This window comes from Lissotriton vulgaris, unplaced genomic scaffold (genome assembly GCF_964263255.1).
Source record: "Lissotriton vulgaris unplaced genomic scaffold, aLisVul1.2 SCAFFOLD_741, whole genome shotgun sequence".
Classification (NCBI taxonomy): Eukaryota; Metazoa; Chordata; class Amphibia; order Caudata; family Salamandridae; genus Lissotriton; species Lissotriton vulgaris.
This window is the reverse complement of record NW_028248381.1, coordinates 877,987-893,088: the sequence shown is the minus strand read 5'-3', so window position 1 is coordinate 893,088 and position 15,102 is coordinate 877,987. Positions and strand designations below refer to the sequence as shown.

Below are 15,102 nucleotides of genomic sequence, written 5' to 3'. Positions count from 1 at the left end.
TACAGTGGAGCTTGATGTGTGACTGCAGTTCTTTCAGTGGGTTCATCATGGTTTGGTGTTATATCATAGGACTGTTTGTGTGATGGAAGTTGTTTCAGAGACCTTGCTTTTGGGTGGGTACAATAAACAGGGATGTTCGGGTGGTTAGAACTGGCCAACGGGTTGGTATTGATTGGTCCTGTATAATGCGATGCTGCTCCTAGGACTGGTGAATGTCTGGCTGCAAATATTCCGTCGTTTTGTTGCTACTGTTGGTACTATGCAATTGGACTGCGTTTGTGGCTTCAGTTGTTTGTTTGGGTTTTTGTTGCATTGATACTCTCTCGTGCCATGCCTGTCATGTGTGTGATGCTGCAGCAGGTCAGTGGGTCTGGGTTGCATTGCCATCTCTCGTGCCATGCCAGTGATGGGTGTGGTGCTGCAGCGGGTCAGTGGATTTGTGTTGTGTTGCCACTCTCTCATGCCATGCCTGTCATGTGTGTGATGCTGCAGCGGGTCAGTGGGTCTGCGTTGCATTGTCACTCTCTCAGTCTACGCCTGTGATGGCTGTAGCGGGTCAGTGGGTTGGTGTTGCATTGCCATTCTCTCGTGCCATGCCTGTGATAGGTGTGATGCTGCAGCGGGTCCGTGGGTTTGTGTTGTGTTGCCACTCTCGTGCCATGCCTGTGATGGCTATGATGCTGCAGCCGGTCAGTGGGTTGGTGTTGCATTGCCACTCTCTCGTGCCATGCCTGTCATGTTTGTGATGCTGCAGCGGGTCAATGGGTTTGTGTTGTGTTGCCACTCTCTCGTGCCATGCCTGTGATGGCTGTGATGCTGCAGCGGGTCGGTGGATCGTGCATTGGCTTGTCTGTCCCACAGCGGGCCCTCAGCAATCATGGGCGCAATTGTCTGGTGGTGGCCCCTTCCATTGTCTTGATGCACCCCTTGTCCTTGTCATAGTCGATGATGCCTCTCTCTGTGTCCCCAGACTGCACCTGCCCTACAAAGCCATCCTTCCATGCCTGCTCGGGCTGCATCATGGCCGCCGCGGACCCCGGACCCTGCAGCACAGGCCGGCCGTGTATAAGTATGTGGCTTTTTTATTGGCTTGCTTTAGCCCTGGTAGTGGGAACACTGATCAATAACTATCCTAGATTTACCTTCTTCCCTGCCTGCTCTCTAATCAGCGTCTGACTGTCTCTAGCTGGCGGGTGCTTGTGCCTGCTGAAGCCTGTCTGTTCATATCTGCTGCTGTTTCTTCATCCCTGCTCCTGATTCTTAATCTCTACTAATGCCTGCTCCTGCCTGTTCGTACCTGCTCCTCTTTCTTCATGCCTAGACCTGCCTCTTCATGTCTGCTGTTGCCTGCTCTCTAATGCCTACTGATGCCTTCTCCTCCCTTCCTATATCATCTCCTGTCTGTCCATGCCTCTTAATGACTCCTCCTGAATCCTCATGCCTACACCTGCTTCCTAGTGCATGGTTATGCATTTATCTGCCTACTCCCGCCTCTTCCTGCCTGTTGGTGCCTGCTTCTGCCTCTCCATGGTTGTTAATTCCGGCTCCTGCCTCTTCATGCCTGCTCCTGCCTCTTCCTGCCTGCTGATGCCTGCTACACCTCATCATGATTGCTGGTGCCTGCCCCTGCCTCTTCATGCACTCCTGCCAGCCGATGCCTTCTCCACCTCATCATGACTGTTGATGCCAGCTCTTGCCTCTTCATGCCTGCTCCTGCCTGCTGATGCCTACTTCACCTCATCATGACTGTTGTTGCCTGCCCCTGCGTTCAGCTGCCTTCTCCTGCCTCTTCATGCACTCCTGTTTCTTCCTCTCAGCCTGCTCCACCTCATCATGACTGGTGGTGCCTGCTCCTGCCTCTTCCTGCCTCTTCCTGCCTCCCTGCTCCACCTCATCATGACTGGTGGTGCCTGCTCCTTCCTCCAGATGCCTGCTCCTGCCTCTTCATGCCTTCCTGCTCCACCTCATCGTGACTGTTGGTGCCTGCTCCTGCTTTGTGATGCTTACTCCTGCCTCTTCATGCCTGTTGATGCCTGCTTCTTCCTCCTCCCATTACTCTTGTGTTTAGTGTCTGCCAGTTCTTTCCTGCTCCACTTTCTGTTTTTCCTTGCTGTGTTCCACCCTTATTCCTCTCTCTTGCATTCTCTGCTCCTCCCTGCCCCGTCTATTTCTGTCCTCTCCACTGCCTCTCTCTTCTTCTGCCACCCTCTCCGTCTGCACTCTGCTAACTCCTCTATTGTGGGGTCTCTCTGCATATCTCTGGTCCTCCCTACCCCGTCTCTCTCTCTTCTCTTCTCTCTCTGTCTTCCTCTGTCACCCTCTCTCCCCTTTGTCTCTGCACTGTCTTGATGCTCTCTGCTTTATCCTCTCTCTCCTAGACTGGCCTCCTCTGTCCCAGCTGTCTCTACCCCCTCTCTCATAACTCCCCTCTCTCTCTTCATCTCTCTCCCATCTGTCTCTGCACTCTCTTCATGCTCTCTTCTCTTTCCTTTCTCTCCTAGACTGGCCCGCTGTGTCCCAGCTGTCTCTACCTTCTCTCTCTCTTCCACTGTCATACTCTCTCCCCTCTGTCTCTGCACTCTCTTGATTCTCTCTTCTTTACCCTCTCTCTTCGAGGCTCGCCTTCTCTGTCCCAGCCTTTTCTACCCCCCTCTCTCTCTTCTCCTCTCTCTATTCTGTCTCTGCACTCTCTTTTATCTCTACACTCTCTTCTGGCTCTGCACTCTCTTCATGCTCTCTCTCCTAGAATGGCATTCTCTGTCCCAGCTGTCTCTCCCTCCCCTCTCAATTTCTCTCTCTCTTGTGTCTCTGCACTCTCTTGATGCTCTCTTCTTTACCCTCTCTCTCCTAGGCTGGCCTTTTCTGTCCCAGCTCCCTCTACCCTCCCTCTCTCTTCTCCTGTCTCTCTTCTACCTCTGCACTCTCTTCATGCTCTCTTCTTTACCCTCTCTCTCCTAGACTGGCCCTCTCTGTCCCATCTGTCTCTCCCCCCTCTCTCTTCTCCTGTCTCTCTTCTACCTCTGCACTCTCTTCATGCTCTCTTCTTTACCCTCTCTCTCCTAGACTGGCTCTCTCTGTCCCATCTGTCTCTCCCCCCTCTCTCTTCTCCTGTCTCTCTTCTACCTCTGCACTCTCTTCATGCTCTCTGCTTTATCCTTTCTTTCCTAGACTGGCCCGCTGTGTCCCAGCTGTCTCTAACTTCTCTCTCTCTTCCACTGTCACACTCTCTCCCCTCTGTCTCTGCACTCTCTTGATTCTCTCTTCTTTACCCTCTCTCTTCTAGGCTCGCCTTCTCTGTCCCAGCCTTTTCTACCCCCCCCCCTCTCTCTCTTCTCTTCTCCTCTCTCTCTTCTGTCTCTGCACTCTCTTTTATCTCTACACTTTCTTCTGTCTTTGCACTCTCTTCGTGCTCTCTCTCCTAGACTGGCATTCTCTGTCCCAGCTGTCTCTCCCTCCCCTCTCAATTTCTCTCTCTCTTGTGTCTCTGCACTCTCTTGATGCTCTCTTCTTTACCCTCTCTCTCCTAGGCTGGCCTTTTCTGTCCCAACTGTCTCTACCCCCTCTCTCTCTCTTCTCCTGTCTCTCTTCTGTCTCTGCACTCTCTTCATGCTCTCTTCTTTACCCTCTCTCTTCTAGGCTGGCCTTCTCTGTCCCAGCTGTCTCTACCCCCTCTCTCATTTCCTCTCTCTCTTCTGTCTCTGCACTCTCTTAATTCTCTCTTCTTTACCCTCTCTCTTCTAGGCTGGCCTTCTCTGTCCCAGCTGTCTCTACCCCTCTCTCTTCTCCCCTCTCTCTTCTGTCTCTGCACTCTCTTCTTTATCCTCTCTTTCCTAGTCTGGCCTTCTCTATCCCAGCTGTCTCTAGCCTCTTGTCTTCTTCCTCTGTCGCCTAGACTGGCCCTCTCTGTCCCAGCTGTCTCTACCCCCTCTCTCTCAACTCCTCACTCTCTCTGCACTCTCTTCATGCTCTCCTCTTTATCTTCTCTCTCTTAGACTGGCCTTCTCTGTCCCAGCTCCCTCTACCCTCCCTCTCTTCTCCTGTCTCTCTTCTGCCTCTGCACTCTCTTTATGCTCTCTTTTTTATCCTTTCTCTCCCAGACTGGCCCGCTGTGTCCCAGCTGTCTCTATCCCCTCTCTCTCTTCCACTGTCACCCTCTCTCCCATCTGTCTCTGCACTCTCTTAATTCTCTCTTCTTTACCCTCTCTCTTCTAGGCTGGCCTTCTCTGTCCCAGCTGTCTCTACCCCCTCTCTCTTCTCCTCTCTCTCTTCTGTCTCTGCACTCTCTTTTATCTCTGCACTCTCCTCTGTCTCTGCACTCTCTTCAGGCTCTCTCTCCTAGACTGGCCCTCTCTGTCCCAGCTGTCTCTCCCCCCCTCTCTCAATTCCTCTCTCTCTTCTGTCGCTGCACTCTCTTCATGCTCTCTTCTTTACCCTCTCTCTCCTACGCTGGCCTTATCTGTCCCAGCTGTCTCTACCCCCTTTTTCTTCCACTAGTACTCCCTTTCCCATCTGTCTCTGCACTCTCTTCATGCTCTCTTCTTTATCCTCTCTTTCCTAGTTTGGCCTTCTAAGTCCCAGCTGTCTCTCCCCCTCTCTCTCTTCTCCTCTCTCGCATCTCCTCTCTCTCTTCTCCTGTCTCTCTTCTGTCATTGCACTCTCTTCTATATCCTCTCTTTCTTAGTCTTTCCTAGTCTGGCCTTCTCTATCCCAGCTGTCTCTAACCTCCTGTCTTGTTCCTCTCTCTCCTAGACTGACCCTCTCTGTCCCAGATGTCTCTGCTCCTCTCTCTCTCCTCCTCTCTCGCTTCTCCTCTCTCTCTTCTCCTCTCTCCTATCTGTCTCTGCACCCTGTTCATGCTCTCTCTCCTAGACTGGTCCTCTCTGTCCCATCTGTCCCGCCCCCCCCTCTCTCAATTCCTCTCTCTCTTCTGTCTCTGCACTCTCTTCATGCTCTCTTCTATATCCTCTCTTTCTTAATCTGGCCTTCTCTGTCCCAGCTGTCTCTAACCTCCTCTCTTGTTCGTCTCTCTCCTTCTCTATCCCTCTTTTCTCCCTTGTCTCTGCTCTCTCTGTACAAGGCCTCCCTCCTGTCTCACCCCATCTCTCTCTCGCATCCACCTCTCTCTCTCTCTGCACCAGTCTCTCTCTATGTCTCTAAGTTATTGCTGTCTTTTCTTCACTCGCCTCTGCTGATTTCTTCTTCTCCCATCCACATTGGACTAACCAATCATAACGGTCCTTCCTGATTTCTGTGATGACGTGTGAACCAATGACCGACTGTTACCTTAAATGATGCTTCGATTGGAGGATTGCAAGCTTCTCTTTCACTTTAATGTTGTAAACATGACAGCTTACGATCTCTGTTGAGTGCGTAAAAAAACAAGGGTTGTGAACTTTTCGTATCTCTATATTAGACCCACACTGCACCCTCTGTGCGGAAAGAGAGAAGATTGCCCTTCCCTTTGCACAATGATGTGTCTTACCAGTACTGGCACAGCTGTGTGAGTGGGTGTAATTCCATGCTCTACCTTGGTCAGTACTGGCACAGCTGTGTGAGTGCTTGCACCGCCATCCTGTGCCTTACCAGTACTGGCACATCTGTGTGAGTGCTTGCACCGCCATCCTGTGCCTTGGTCAGTACTGCCACAGCTGTGTGAGTGCTTGCACCGCCATCCTGTGCCTTACCAGTACTGGTACAGCTGTGCGAGTGCTTGCCCCGCCATCCTCTGCCTTACCAGTACTGGCACAGCTGTGTGAGTGAGTGCTTGCACCGCCATCCTGTGCCTTGGTCAGTACTGCCACAGCTGTGTGAGTGCTTTCACCGCCATCCTGTGCCTTACCAGTACTGGTACAGCTGTGCGAGTGCTTGCCCCGCCATCCTCTGCCTTACCAGTACTGGCACAGCTGTGTGAGTGCTTGCACCGCCATCCTGTGCCTTGGTCAGTACTGCCACAGCTGTGTGAGTGCTTTCACCGCCATCCTGTGCCTTACCAGTACTGGTACAGCTGTGTGAGTGCTTGCCCCGCCATCCTCTGCCTTACCAGTACTGCCACAGCTGTGTGAGTGCTTGCACCGCCATCCTGTGCCTTACCAGTACTGGCACAGCTGTGTGAGTGCTTGAACCGCCATCCTGTGCCTTACCAGTACTGGTACAGCTGTGTGAGTGCTTGCCCCGCCATCCTCTGCCTTACCAGTACTGGCACAGCTGTGTGAGTGCTTGCACCGCCATCCTGTGCCTTGCCAGTACTGGCACAGCTGTGTGAGTGCTTGCACCGCCATCCTGTGCCTTGGTCAGTACTGCCACAGCTGTGTGAGTGCTTTCACCGCCATCCTGTGCCTTACCAGTACTGGCACAGCTGTGTGAGTGCTTGTACCGCCATCCTGTGCCTTGCCAGTACTGGCACATCTGTGTGAGTGCTTGCACCGCCATCCTGTGCCTCGCCAGTACTGGCACATCTGTGTGAGTGCTCGCACCGCCATCCTGTACCTTACCAGTACTGGCACAGCTGTGTGGGGGCTTGCCCCGCCATCCTGTGCCTTACCAGTACTGGCACAGCTGTGTGAGTGCTTGCACCGCCATCCTCTGCCTTACCAGTACTGGCACAGCTGTGTGAGTGCTTGCACCGCCATCCTCTGCCTTGCCAGTACTGGCACAGCTGTGTGAGTGCTTGCACCGCCATCCTGTGCCTTGCCAGTACTGGCACAGCTGTGTGAGTGCTTGCACCGCCATCCTGTGCCTTGCCAGTACTGGCACATCTGTGTGCGTGCTTGCACCGCCATCCTGCGCCTTGCCAGTACTGGCACAGCTGTGTGAGTGCTTGCACCGCCATCCTGTGCCTTGCCAGTACTGGCACAGCTGTGTGAGTGCTTGCACCGCCATCCTGTGCCTTGCCAGTACTGGCACATCTGTGTGAGTGCTTGCCCCGCCACCCTGTGCCTTACCAGTACTGGCACAGCTGTGTGAGTGCTTGCACCGCCATCCTGTGCCTTGCCAGTACTGGCACATCTGTGTGAGTGCCTGCACCGCCATCCTGTTCCTTGGCCAGTACTGGCACAGCAGTCTGAGTGGGTGTAATGCCATGCTCTGCCTTGGACCAGTACTGGCACAGTGTGGAGAGTGCTCGTTATACCCTCTTGTGCAGTGGCCACAACTGGCACAGCAGAGAGAGGGCTTGTAACACCAACATGTGTCTTGGGTCACTACCGACTCAGTGGAGGGAACACCTGTAACACCATGGTGTGCTTTGGACTAGTATTTGCACAGGGAAGAGAGTACTTGTGATGCAATGTTGTGTCATGGGTCAGTAATGCCAGAGTGGAGAGAGAGCTTCTAACACCATACTGTGCATTGGGAGAGTACGGGAACAGGGGCTCGAGTATTCGTGGCACCATGTTGTCCCTGGGTCAATAATAGCACAGCTGAGGGAGTACTCAGGACACTATGTTGTCCATGGGTCAGTAATGGTGCAGCAGAGAGAGTACTTATGTCACTATCTTCTACCTTGGTCGTATTGAAAGAGCGGAGGGAGTACTCGTGCCACTATGTTGTACCAGGAGCGATAATAGCACAGCAGAGGGAATATTCAGCTCATGCTCAGCAGTCTCATGCTCAGTGGTATCACACTCAGCAGTGTCATGCTGTTTATTGTGTTATACTCGTATTTGATTGCTTTCTTACCCTGCAACTCACCTACTACCTACTATTATATTGTATTCAAGAATTTGTTTAATCACCCTCTGTTGTCCCCTCCCTCTATATCAGTAAAGCGCTCTGATATCTGCAAAGATCTTGTTCGCGCTATATAAAACTTTGAATAAATAAATAAATACATAAATGCTCAGCAGTCTCATGCTCAGCGGTATCACACTCAGCAGTGTCACGCGTTGCAGTGTCATGCTCAGCAGTCTCATGCGCTGTGGTATCACGCTCAGCAGGGTCACGCTCAGTGATGTCACACTCAGCGGTGTGATCCTCAGCAGTGTCATGCTCAGTGATGTCACACTCAGCGGTGTGATCCTCAGCAGTGTCACGCTCAGCAGTTTCACGCTGAGCTGTGTGATGTGCAGTGGTGTCACGCTCAGCGGTGTCCACACCACGTGCCACGCTTTGCTGAGTCATGCTCAGCGGTGTGATCCTCAGCAGTGTCACGCTCAGAGGCATTTCAGGAGAGTCCTGGGCCCCGGTGCAAGCAACTGAAATGGACGCCACTGCCAGACGCGTCTCCATAATTGGTGTTCAATAGGCCCCTAAGCCTCCTGGCCCCCGGTGCCACCTGATAGCGGGGCCCCTCTGCCCCTGGGGAGCCGGGATCCTTCTCTCGCATTTCTGGTGCTGGCCTAGTTACCCAACCCTATGAATGCAAAGGCTCCTCGTTGTGCAGATTTCGACGCACACCCTTAAAATATTTTATGGAATCGAAAATATATATGAGGTTGTTGAACTGAGTTAAAAACTAACTTACAAAAAACATTGACTTTCACCGGTTCTAGTCCACTGAGCTGCCCGTACACCATGCACTGCTTAGAACAGCAAGTATTTTCAAACTCATGACATGCGTAATGACATCAATACTATAGATTGCCCATTATAATTACATCTTGATTAATGTGTACAATTCACTTTCCTCAAAGATACCCCAGGAGATAGAGTTTAGGGGTTTTTATGAAAAGGCGGTGTTAGAGGGGTCCTTCTCGCCAATAGTTTTGTTGGCGGGAGATTTTAACCTACATCCTTGCGACGCCTGTGTTGAGGAAAGGACCCAACATCCATCAAGACCTGTTAATGACCAGAACTCAAGGGAGGCGTGTTAGTTGGGGGAAAGTACTCTTGGTGGACTTTTTAAGGAATCTTGTTGAGAAGTGTAGTCTCTAATCTGAGGTCTGTTTCAATATAGATGCCTATTATCCCCACCCACCTCCGCCTGACTCAGAACCACCTCTCCTTCAGAAAGCAATTAAAAACTTGGATATTCGATAAGTAAATACTCCTCCCTCCCTCAAGCGCCTTGAGACACTCTGGGTGAGTAGTGCGCTATATACATTTTTGAACTTGAACTATGATTCGGTCATTCCAGCCTCCTTTTCCACGGACTCCGCGAGCCCTGGCCAGATATGATGTTAAGGTTATTAGTTCAGGTCCTAAATGGTTTGACAAGAATTGTTCAAAGACCCATAAAGCTCTGATGATAGCATTCAAATCTACACCGAGGCGGCTGTGCAGTCTAGGCGGCCAGGCGGGCTTATGTGGTAGCCCGTAAGGAAAGACTAGATGCCCTGAAGAGAGACGCGTGAGATGAGCTTGAGGAGGCCTGCAACGCAAGGGATAGCGCAGACTTCTGGAGGGTGGTAAATCAGCCGCTATTTAATGAGGGCACAGTAGTGGACTTACGTGCTCTTATACCTGCGCAAAAATGGGAAGATCATTTCCGTCGCAAATATGCAGCAGACGGCGAATATACTACAATTGTCGGCCCTACTACAGAAAATATTGTCCACTCTGAACTGGAAGAGGTGAGGAAAAGCATATCCGCAGGGAAGGCACTGGCCCAGAAGGGGTTCCTGGTGACCTTTTTAAATCATGGATAGATCTTTAAGCACCCCTGGGTACCCAACTTCTGAATACTGCAGCCCGTGTTCACCTTCCAGTACGTGGAAGGAATCGATCATAATACCTGTTTTTAAAAAGGGGAACCGCGCTCACCCAGCCTGCTATCGTCCGATCTCTTTGATAGATGCAGAAGTAAAGATGTTGGGTAGGGCAGTATAGATTCAGGTCGGGACGTGGCACGATTGAACAGAACTTGAATCTATATCTCATGGTTAACAAGTATACGGTGGCTAAAAAAGAAAGTATACACTTATCCTTCATGGGCCTCAGCACAGCATTTGACACAGTGGTAAGATCTAAGCTATGGGCAGTGCTGAGGGACATGGGGATGGATAAAGCTATAGCTGGACTTTTGCACAACCTACATATGGGGCTCGTGGCAAGGGTAAGATTTGGCACTATGCACTTTAAACTGAGAGGGGTCCGACAGGGCTGTATTTTAGCTCCTTTTCTTTTTATTTGATATATTAATTAATTAGATCGGTTTTTAAAGGATAATTGTAAAGACGTCCCAAGGATAGGATTTAGACTGATAGCTCACAACTTTCTTTTTAGTCCCAAAAATGAAACAGTTTATGTAAAATTGTTCAACTTTTTAAAGGAATTTATGTACATATTTTGATTGTATATTTTTTAAATGAGATATCATTTCTGAGCCGTTAACCTTCTTTGTAGTTGTAATATCCTCTCTTAAATACGAATATGTTTCGCACTGTTCTGTCTGCCATTTTAAAGGCTTTTGCTTATTTTATTTTTAACCTTAATAGTAAATTTGCACATGATCTGGTTGCTTTCTATCTCTTATTTGCACAATTCAGGATATGCCCTGTTCTCTCGTTGTTGGCTGCTAATTGCAAACTTTGCTCCATGAAATTGCTGTATGTTATCCCAGTTGCTTTCTAATTGTTATATGCACAATTTCGGATATTTAGGATATGCCCTGTTTCCTCAGTGTTCGCTGCTAAATTCCAAATGTTACTCCCTGAAACTGCTATATGTTGAAAAAAAAATATTCGGACTGCCTTGTCATTACTGCGTTGTCACATGGTTTTATTGCATTTTATGTATTAACTGGTGTGTATCTTTTTAAGTGGAGCTCATCGGTGGGCCAAAACTTTAATAAACTGAATTGAATTGACGTAGACGGATACCCGCCTTGCTGTATGTGGATGATAACGTTCTAATTTACCAGGCAGCAAATGGCCTTTATTGAACCAATGTGATGAATTTATGGAAAATTTGGGATTAAAAATTAATTTTACTAAATCGTATACACTATGACGTTAGGACCCATAGGCTCCAAGGCTAGAAAATATGTGATAAAGGATAACAGTATAGGTAAGGTGGATAGGTTCAGGCACCGAGGCACGCTGCTGGATGACAGACTGTCCTGGGCGCCATTTTTGAAATCACACACTCATCCTTTGACAGGGGGCCTTTAGTGCTGACGCTCTCTCCAGGCGTTTAGGTCACTGTCACATAAAGTGCATAGTACACCTCTGTAGCGCTGTGTGTGTCCCTACTGCAATTTATGGGGCAGAAATGTGGGATTACAGATCTTCTACTTTAATACAATCGGCAGAAAACAAATACCTAAGGGAATGATGACGCATGTTATTTCGTTGACTATACGCGCCTGCACCTGATACTGTTATGATGCTCTATGTGGACTACAGAAGGATTGGGTTTAATCGATTAATATTAAGAGATTGTTTGAGTCTGAATTAAAGTTCGCGTATACCACGGTTGAGCTATAAAAACTACCCTGACTAATCTTGGCCTATGCTCTGTTTTTAACTCACCTGAGAAAATAACAAAATTAGTCACTGCAGAAGTAAAAAAGTATCTTTTGAGTGCACACAAGAACTCGGGCTGAAGACTCACCGCGTAAACACTTATGTACCTCAGGCTGTGGTAAAATTAGGGACAGAACGGAATTCTATCTAAGACTGGATATGCCGGTGAACCATCGAGGATTTTTATCATATTTTCGACTCAATAGGTTTCCGCAGCTTGTAGCAGGAGGCACAGGCCACAAGACCCTCCTGTAAGTTCCTGCAGCTTGTAGCAGGATGGCACAGGCCACAAGACCCTCCTGTAAGTTCCTGCAGCTTGTAGCAGGACGGCACAGGCCACAAGACCCTCCTGTAAGTTCCTGCAGCTTGTAGCAGGATGGCACAGGCCACAAGACCCTCCTGTAAGTTCCTGCAGCTTGTAGCAGGACGGCACAGGCCACAAGACCCTCCTGTAAGTTCCTGCAGCTTGTAGCAGGAAGGCACGGGCCAAGACCCTCCTGTAAGTTCCTGCAGCTTGTAGCAGGACGGCACAGGCCACAAGACCCTCCTGTAAGTTCCTGCAGCTTGTAGCAGGATGGCACAGGCCACAAGACCCTCCTGTAAGTTCCTGCAGCTTGTAGCAGGACGGCACAGGCCACAAGACCCTCCTGTAAGTTCCTGCAGCTTGTAGCAGGATGGCACAGGCCACAAGACCCTCCTGTAAGTTCCTGCAGCTTGTAGCAGGACGGCACAGGCCACAAGACCCTCCTGTAAGTTCCTGCAGCTTGTAGCAGGAAGGCACGGGCCAAGACCCTCCTGTAAGTTCCTGTGCTGCTGTGTTGAGTCTTCTGCACTGGACACTTTGCGCATCGTATTCCGTGTTAAGCGAGGTAAAGGCTGAGCGCACCTGATGTGGGTTACAGAGCTTTATTGGAAAGTGGGGTGTGGCTTAATGCCAAAGCCTGTTCCAAAAATCTGTGAGAAAGTCCAAAGCTTCGGCTAACAACAGCTTCTCCCCGGTGGATGTCTGGCCGCGCTCATCTTGAATAGGTGTAAAGGACATTTATGAGTTGTGAATGTTTATTTCCAGAACTTGGCTAAAGATTCTAGAAGCGTTACAGACCGTTGAATATCGTTGAATCTAAGGGTGCTTACCGCGCACTGGCTTTGCACACAAGGCTCTATGGTTGCAAACCACGGTGGCCGGAGTGTGTGTTGGGTGCTTTTATGATACTACAGGGAGTTGTCCACAGGGCCTGGCAGGGGGGCCTTTTCGGTGACAAATGTAGGCCTCGTCCTATTGACTGAAATTGCAAGTCATATGAAGTCTTTAAGAATTAGTTCAAATCCATAAACCTTATAGGAGGGTATCTCGATGGCCGAATGATGTCATCTGTGATGTCATTTAACAAGTCATGAGTGATGGAGGATGTGAGGACGCAGGCAGTACACGGCTGAGGAGCAATTTATTAGTTAGCTCAGTGGTAAATGCCACTTTTTTTGTTTTTAAAATGAACATTTTTATCTTATTTCAACACATATCATTAACATCACTTTAAGTTGTGTTTTATCAATTAAGCTTTTTTTAATGTAAGGTAAAGTATTTTTATCATATCTAACAATAAGGTCACTTCCACCTTTTCCGTTTATTTTGTTGATAATATTGAAACTTAAGCAAACACCCTGCCCCCTTGGGTAACATGCAGCCAATGCCCGGGCTGCGTATGGCCTTCGGGATTGGCTCTAGGGTCTGACCAGAGGCTGTGACCCACCCCGCCGCTGGCCGCAGACCCTGGCCACGGGCCTTCAACCCACATTTATTTATTTTTGTTGTTTATCATTGGACCACGATGCCCAAGGGGGCGAAGCATGGATGGCGGCTCCGATGGGAGTACTGTGGTACCTCCCTGGAGGCTGCAGTGCCTCACAGGAGTACCGTGGTACCTCCTTGGAGGCTGCAGTGCCTCACAGGGGTACCGTGGTACCTCCCTGGAGGCTGCGGTGCCTCACTAGAGTACAGTGGTACCTCCCTGGAGGCTGTGGTGCCTCACAGGGGTACCGTGGTACCTCTCTGGAGGCTGCAGTGCCTCACAGGAGTACTGTGGTACCTCCCTGGAGGCTGCAGCTCCTCCCAGGAGTACTGTGGTACCTCTCTGGAGGCTGCGGTGCCTCACTGGGGTACTGTGGTACCTCTCTGGAGGCTGTGGTGCCTCACGGGGGTACTGTGGTAACTCTCTGGAGGTTGCAGTGCCTCACTGGATTACAGTGGTACCTCTCGGGAGGCTGCGGTGCTTCATTGGAGTACCGTGGTACCTCTCTGGAGGCTGCAGCGCCTCACAGGAGTATTGTGGTACCTCTCTGGAGGCTGCATTGCCTCACTGGGGTACTGTGGTACCTCTCTGGAGGCTGTGTTGCCTCACAAGAGTACAGTGGTACCTCCCTGGAGGCTGCAGTGCCTCACAGGGGTACCGTGGTATCTCCTTGGAGGCTGCAGTGCCTCACAGGGGTACCCTGGTACCTCCCTGGAGGCTGCAGTGCCTCACAGGAGTATTGTGGTACCTCTCTGGAGGCCTCAGTGCCTCACAGGAGTACCGTTGTACCTCCCTGGAGGCTCCGGTTCCTCACAGAAGTACAGTGGTACCTCTCTGAAGGCTGTTGTGTCGCACAGGGGTACCGTTTTACCTCTCTAGAGGCTGCAGTGCCTCACAGGAGTACCGTGGTACCACTGTGGAGGCAGCAGCGCCTCAAAGGAGTACTGTGGTACCTTTCTGGAGGCTGCAGTGCCTCACTGGAGTACCGTGGTACCACCGTGGAGGCAGCAGTGCCTCACTGGAGTACCGTGGTACCTTTCTGGAGGCTGCAGCGCCTCACAGGAGTACCGTGGTATCTCCTGCAGTGCCTCACTGGAGTACCATGGTACCTCCCTGGAGACTCCGGTGCCTCACAGGAGTACTGTGGTACCTCCCTGGAGGCTGCGGTGCCTCACAGGAGTACCATGGTACCTCCCTGGAGGCTGCAGTGCCTCACAGGAGTACCATGGTAACTCCCTGGAGGCTGCGGTGCCTCACAGGAGTACTGTGGTACCTCCCCGGAGGCTGCAGTTCCTCACAGGAGTACCATGGTACCTCCCTGGAGGCTGCAGTGCCTCACAGGGGTACCGTGGTACCTCCCTGGAGGCTGCAGAGCCTTATAGGGGTACCGTGGTACCTTCCTGGAGGCTGCGTTGCCTCACAGGGGTACTGTGGTACCTCCCTGGAGGCTCCAATGCCTCACAGGGGTACCATGGTACCTCCCTGGAGGCTGCAGAGCCTCACAGGGGTACCGTGGTACCTTCCTGGAGGCTGCGTTGCCTCACAGGGGTACTGTGGTACCTCTCTGGAGGCTGCGGTCCCTCACAGGAGTACCATGGTACCTCCCTGGAGGCGGCAGTGCCTCACTGGAGTACTGTGGTACCTCTCTGGAGGCTGCATTGCCTCACTGGGGTACTGTGGTACCTCTCTGGAGGCTGTGGTGCCTCACGGGGGTACTGTGGTAACTCTCTGGAGGTTGCAGTGCCTCACTGGATTCCAGTGGTACCTCTCTGGAGGCTGCGGTGCTTCATTGGAGTACCGTGGTACCTCTCTGGAGGCTGCAGCGCCTCACAGGAGTACTGTGGTACCTCTCTGGAGGCTGCATTGCCTCACTGGGGTACTGTGGTACCTCTCTGGAGGCTGTGTTGCCT

The 15,102-nt window shown here is 51.0% G+C and overlaps 1 protein-coding gene across 4 annotated transcripts in view; it reads left to right on the top strand.

Annotated features, from left to right (window-relative positions):
- Positions 1-942: 942 nt before the first annotated feature.
- DGKZ (diacylglycerol kinase zeta) overlaps positions 943-15,102 on the top strand; it is a 502,570-nt gene continuing 488,410 nt past the window's right edge. For 2 of the 4 annotated variants that reach the window (XM_086949968.1, XM_086949967.1), the window contains exon 1: positions 943-1,069. The gene's annotated coding sequence lies outside the window, so the exon portion shown is untranslated. The remainder of the gene's footprint in view (positions 1,070-15,102) is intronic. The other 2 variants (XM_086949970.1, XM_086949969.1) reach the window with 1 other exon arrangement.